This window comes from Rousettus aegyptiacus, unplaced genomic scaffold (assembly GCF_014176215.1).
Source record: "Rousettus aegyptiacus isolate mRouAeg1 unplaced genomic scaffold, mRouAeg1.p scaffold_m13_p_12, whole genome shotgun sequence".
Classification (NCBI taxonomy): domain Eukaryota; kingdom Metazoa; phylum Chordata; class Mammalia; order Chiroptera; family Pteropodidae; genus Rousettus; species Rousettus aegyptiacus.
Window position 1 is genome coordinate 34568928 of NW_023416287.1, and position 5710 is coordinate 34574637.

The window sequence follows — 5710 nt, forward strand, 5'->3', positions numbered from 1 at the left end:
TAGTGTCTCCTGGCTGGCCCAAGGGCCCAAGGGAAACTTCTCCTGGGACCGCCCACACCCAGCCTGCCATTTTCCCACCCTGGCTCTGTAGGGCCTTCACCCAACACACCATAGCAGAGCTGCTCCACAGAAAACCTGTTCCCTCGCCTCCAGCCACTGTCTCGCCCCCAGCCTGGGCCTGGGCCCCACAAAGAGAGCCTGTGTTGGGGACTGGCACTGAGCAAGCAGACAGCATACACAGCTCCCGCACCCCTCAGCACAAAGGCTGGTCTGTGTGCTTTACGGGAGGGCCACCGCCTGCCTTCCTCTGCCAGGCACTATGATCCAGTCATCGGAGTCTCCCTTGAGGCTGCCACTCATAGTCTGTGGCCCAGGAGGCAGGGACACCTCTGCCAAAGTACCTCAGATGTTCTGGGCAGGACTCCAGCATGTTCAGCAAGCAACGGCCGGTTCTGGACTCACTCACACCATGTGCTCAGACTCAGTCTCTCTGATGCCCCTTGCGCTCTTGAGGATCAGTCCAGCTAGTGGCCGAGGGCTCCATCCAGCTGTCCCCTAATAGCGTCCCTGCTACTGACCTTCCCACACCCTTCAAGCCATCCCGATAAAGACACTGGGGATGGGCACAAAGACCTGCTGTGTCCCCCACTATCAGCAGCGAAAAGCCATGTCCACCGGGCACTCAGAGTCCTCCTCCTCATCAGGTCCACTTTCCTCCTGACCCTGGTCTTGCCCCACCCTCCGCCCTGAAGTGCTAGTCCTTTGTCTCCGTGCTCTTGGGGAGTGTCCCACAGCTAAACCAGAAGTTTCCTCCCTGGGTCCTCTCCAACTGCTAAAGTCCTTCTCGACCATTCGGACCTGTTCCTCCAGTCTCCATTCCCTTCACTGCAAGAAAAGTTCCTTCCATAAACTTATCGAGAGCCAGGAATAGCACTTTACATCTCTACTTTAGTGCCTCCAGCACCTGGGCACTGGTTAGCTCGGTGGGTGCCTTGTCCTATCCACTTTTATGCTTACAGCAGATGCTCGGTAGGTGGGTCTTAAGTGAAGAGACTGCGTTTCTTTCATAGATCCTCCTCTAAGCTCACCTGCCCTTAGATGGACAGTGTCCGTCTCAATTACCCACATGGTTTTGCTTCTCCAGCTGAAAGCTTTCTCACCTGCTCAGCCTGTGCTCAGAACAACCCAGAGGGTGGTGGACATTTAAGCCTTCAGGAGCCACCCTCCACCCACAATGGTCAGCTGATCGGTAAACACTTCAGCCCCCCTCCCAGTGAGATAATACTGACTTTCATCCTACCTGCTTTCTTGGATGATCCCTGTAGAATGGGTCCCAGGTACCCATGCTGGTAGTTGCCTGCCCACCATCGGCCTCCCCCTTTCTGTCTCCCTCCCCCCACTCCCTCCCTTGTGCTTCTGGGATCACTGCCTGCATCCTGTCCTTGCCCTGGGTCTCACTCTCTGCTTCATTCACATGTGCAGCAAGCATTTGTCACATGCCTGTTATGTATCAGGCAGTAGAGATTTGGGGCAAAAAAAACTGTCTTGTATACCCCTGCGCCTTCCCCCACCCCCAGCTGTTCTCACAGTGTGAGGAGGGAGTAGAACTGTAGGAAAGGAAGAAGTGGGAGAAGAGGCCAAGAGGAGGGAGTAGAGGTGAGGCATCTCTTGCTGGGGAAGAACTGTGGGGAGTCTGCCCTTGGACCAGCCCTCAGTCCAGACACTCTGGCAGCTTTTCCAGAAAATCCCTGTGTCCATGTCTGGTCCTCCACAGTCCCACAGGCCCAGACAGTTTAGAACTCTGCTTCCTAGATCATTTCTACCCTGCCTGCACACTGGGCCCCAGGGACTGTGTTTCCTGTGTCTTTAGTCTTCCTCTTCTTGTTGGAGTCAGCCTCCAGGAGAAGCTGACAGGAGACTGGGGGTCCCAGAGGGAGAAAGGAGAGCATTTATTCAGCCCTCCATTCCTCTGCCCTCAGCGTGGTTAGAGATAGGGGTGCTCTCTTGGCTGGTGGCCCTCCTCTAACCAATGACTGGAAACACTTCCCCAGCCCTGCAGGTGTAGTGTGCAACATCTCCATTTCCCTTGTAATTCATTCCACTTTTCCCACCTGGCTGTGAGCAGACCCTCCATTAAGAAAATGCCCTTAGTAATCCTTGTCAAGTTGCGGCTTGACTCCTGTCACTGCCCTGACCCACAGCCCCTGATGGTATCTGGCTCCAGAAAAGCTGCAAATGTTCAGTATTAAACTTGGATGACCTTGGTTCAAATCTCAGCTCCATCTTTTTCTCCCGAGCTGCTTCTCTCAGCCTTTGTTTCCATATCTGGAAAATGGGTATAATAATAGCAGTGCTACCTGTCTCAACATCCCCAATGTGGCAAACAACAGACCCCTCTTGAGACCTGCTCAGGATAGGGAGGAGGAATTATGGAAGGGCATGGGGAGTCCTGATGAGAATGAGGAACTGGACTCGGGTGTTCAATGCTAGCTCCTTTTGTCTATCCATGTTGGCTTCTGTCCTTCCTCTCTCTGCTAGGCTTCAAATGTAGCCAAACGTGGTTTCCCTCCAGCTCACGAGTTTATATACTCAGAAATATGGACTTTATTCTGCAAAAAAAACCCGGCTCACATTTGAATGCCGTGCTGCCACCTACTTATATCCACTTATCGCCAGGAACCACTCCTCAGGTCACTGAATATTCTTCTACATTGTTAGGTGCACAGCATCCCATTAAGCAACCGCCCAGCTCCCCGCTGAATTTCCTACTGATATTTCATTTTGTTGACTTGTTCCTTAGCCTAGGATGTTTTCATAGTAACTATCACTGGTGTTTGGGACACATGCCCCTTCCCCAGATCCAGCTCCCAGGATTCCTTTTAAAGCAGGCACTCCATCCTGATTTCTTTCCTCCACCTTCAGCCCTTGATCTCTCTCTCATCTGAAGCTCACCACAGCGAGTATGGTAGCAGACACGGCATCCTCTCTCTCCAGTCCCGCTTTGACTTACTCTGAGCTTTCCGGAGATATTCCCCTCAGGGATAAAACCACCTTCAGTTTGGTCCATGATCCCTGGCAGCACTGACTTTTAAAATACAGTTGACTCGCACTGAAGAAAGGCACAAAGCTACTATTCTCCCCTTCTCAAAGGCCAGCTCTGCTTTTTAAGTTCAAACAATAACAATTTGATTGAACACACACATCTACATCTCTCCTAAGGCCTTTAAAAGAGGAAGAGGACATTACAGAGCTTCTAAAAATATTGTACAGAATAAAATTTTAAATGTTGTATTAGTCACAGGCCCTGGAAACACAGACGACACACTCAAACTGGGCAATTTGAGGGGTTTAGTAAACAGACTATTTACAAAGGTGAAGGGAGGATTTAGGAAATGAATGCAGGGTGATGCAGAATCCTGGAGCCAGCAACATCAGGGGACCATTCCTGAAGGTGAAGATGCAAGTACGAGTGACAGCATGGATCGGGCCCTGGATGGGAACTGAGGCCTTTAGAAGACAGGTGAACCCAATCCTCGTGGATCCAGAAAGGAAGGAGTTGGAGGGACAAATACCCAGACCTCACTTTCCTCCTGTCCTACAAATATTATGCCAGTGGATGGACACAACTGGAAACTAGATGTCATGGCTGCTTATTGATGCTGTGCCCAGCATCCCAGGACACAGGTCAGAGGAGACAGAGACTCCAGAGGGCTCAGAGGGGAGCAGGGAAGAACACAGGAAGGTATACCTTCCTTTGTATGCTCTGAAAGTATACAATCCAATTACAAATTAAGAATTTAGTGAATAGAAACTGAAGTGCAATTATTTGAACAACTGATTTGTTTGCACAAATGACTTTTTGGTTTTACATTTTCCACTAGTTATCTTTAAATAACAAACTTCTGTCTATGGCCATGCCGCCCTGAACAAGCCTGATTTCATCTGATCTCAGAAGCTAAGCAGGGTTGGCTCTGGTTAGTACTTGGATGGGCGACCACCTAGGAAGACCAGGTGCTATAGGCATAAAAAATAAAAATAAGTTGACAAGGTCCTTGCAATCTGTGAGATCAACCAAAGGTTGCCTCACCTAAAAAAATTTTTTAAAGAAATAAATAACAAACTTCCCCTCCATAATTGAAATAAAGTTTTATTTATGGAAATTTCAGCTTACTCAGAGCTGTTCAGTACCTCAGGTATTTAGGTCAATACAGGTATGGAGAAAACTTGGGTTGGCTTTGAGTTAAGCACATTTCCTGAAAATGTCCCTTCCAGCGATGTCCTTGATTACATTCAAATAGGAGGAGGGCAGAAAGTTCCCCAGAAGGAAATTAGAGGGCCTCTGAAAGGGGTAGCAGCCACTGGAAGTCCATAGGATGTCAGCTATCTATTCCACAAAGGTACAAATTAACTTGCAAAAGGTCACCCCATTCATAAGTGGCTAAACCCCACTTACAAATGGAAATACTGGCCTGTCCTCCTCAACAGCTCTGGAAAATATTCCAGGAGGCTTTCCATGTTAAAGTATGATCCACAGGGTCTTTCACAAAGATGTTCTCTCTTGGCACTCCTATCAGGAACACTCAGGTCATCACAGGCACCCCCTGCCTTGAGTGACCTGGCAGCTGGCAAGCATTTTCCAAGGAAAGTTTTATAACAGAATTCTTCTGTGCTATAAGTGTCCCAGATATGAGACATCATTACAAAGTTGTACTTCATTGATGATAATTTAACATATGACACCAGTAAGGACAGATCCTACATCCATCTGGGGTTCTGCTTAACTCCAAGGCCCAAGCTGCCCACAGACCCTCAGCTTGCAGACATGTGGCTGAGTCCACCATGAAGCCCCTGCTCCTGGGATGTCATCCAGCACTCTGCTGGACACATGATCTCGAAGACAGACGTCATGGAAACAGAACCTCAGCGTGCCTGCGGAACTATTTTAAACAAGTCATGCTCACATCCTCTCTTTCTGGTTCCTACTCTCTTCTCACCTTTTTCAATGGATAATGGTGGCTTTATAAACTTAGAAAATGAAGCAGGAAAGCTCCACTTTGAACCGAACAAAGACAAACTGCACCAAGATTAGAAGACATTGTGTGTTTAAAAAGCTGTTTTGAACAACTGATCTTTTCAGACAAATCCCAGCAAAATCTCTCCCTTGGCTTCATCTCTCAGACGGCAGAGTGAAGGGGGTGTGAGGGCATGGTGGCGTGTTGCTGGCCCACTCAGCAAACCTCCGGTGCCCGCATGAAAGCCTATTGTTTCCTGACATGGTAGCCATGGACTGGCTGGTCCATTATGTCATATTTCCTCAATGAAGGCCATTGTCTCCTGCCAACGGCTTCACAGCTCTTGTCTTCACAATGCATCACCCTCCCTCCGACCCCCAGAAGGCCTGCTCTATTGACGGGCATAAAGCAATCCTGGCAGAGTTCAAAGGAGGACTTCTTTCCCTCCCAGCACATACAGAAGTCCCACTGGCAGGACCGAGGAGTGAAGATCTCCATCCCAGAACTGGGGCCAGGACTTGGCCAACCTGAGTTGGGACAGATTTCATCACACCTTCCAGCTCCACTCTCTCCAGATTTTCTTCTAGCCACATCATATCCCTCTGTTCCTATGGTACCCAAGCTTCAAGATGGACCCCTCCTCCTGGCACTCCAGCCCTCAGTCGGTCCCCTTCCACACTACATAGGGCTGACCCACG

At 49.4% G+C, this 5710-nt stretch overlaps 1 pseudogene; it reads left to right on the plus strand.

Annotated features, from left to right (window-relative positions):
* The first annotated feature begins 3904 nt into the window (after nt 1-3904).
* On the plus strand, nt 3905-4023 carry LOC118610092 (annotated as a pseudogene).
* The last annotated feature ends 1687 nt before the right edge of the window (nt 4024-5710 follow it).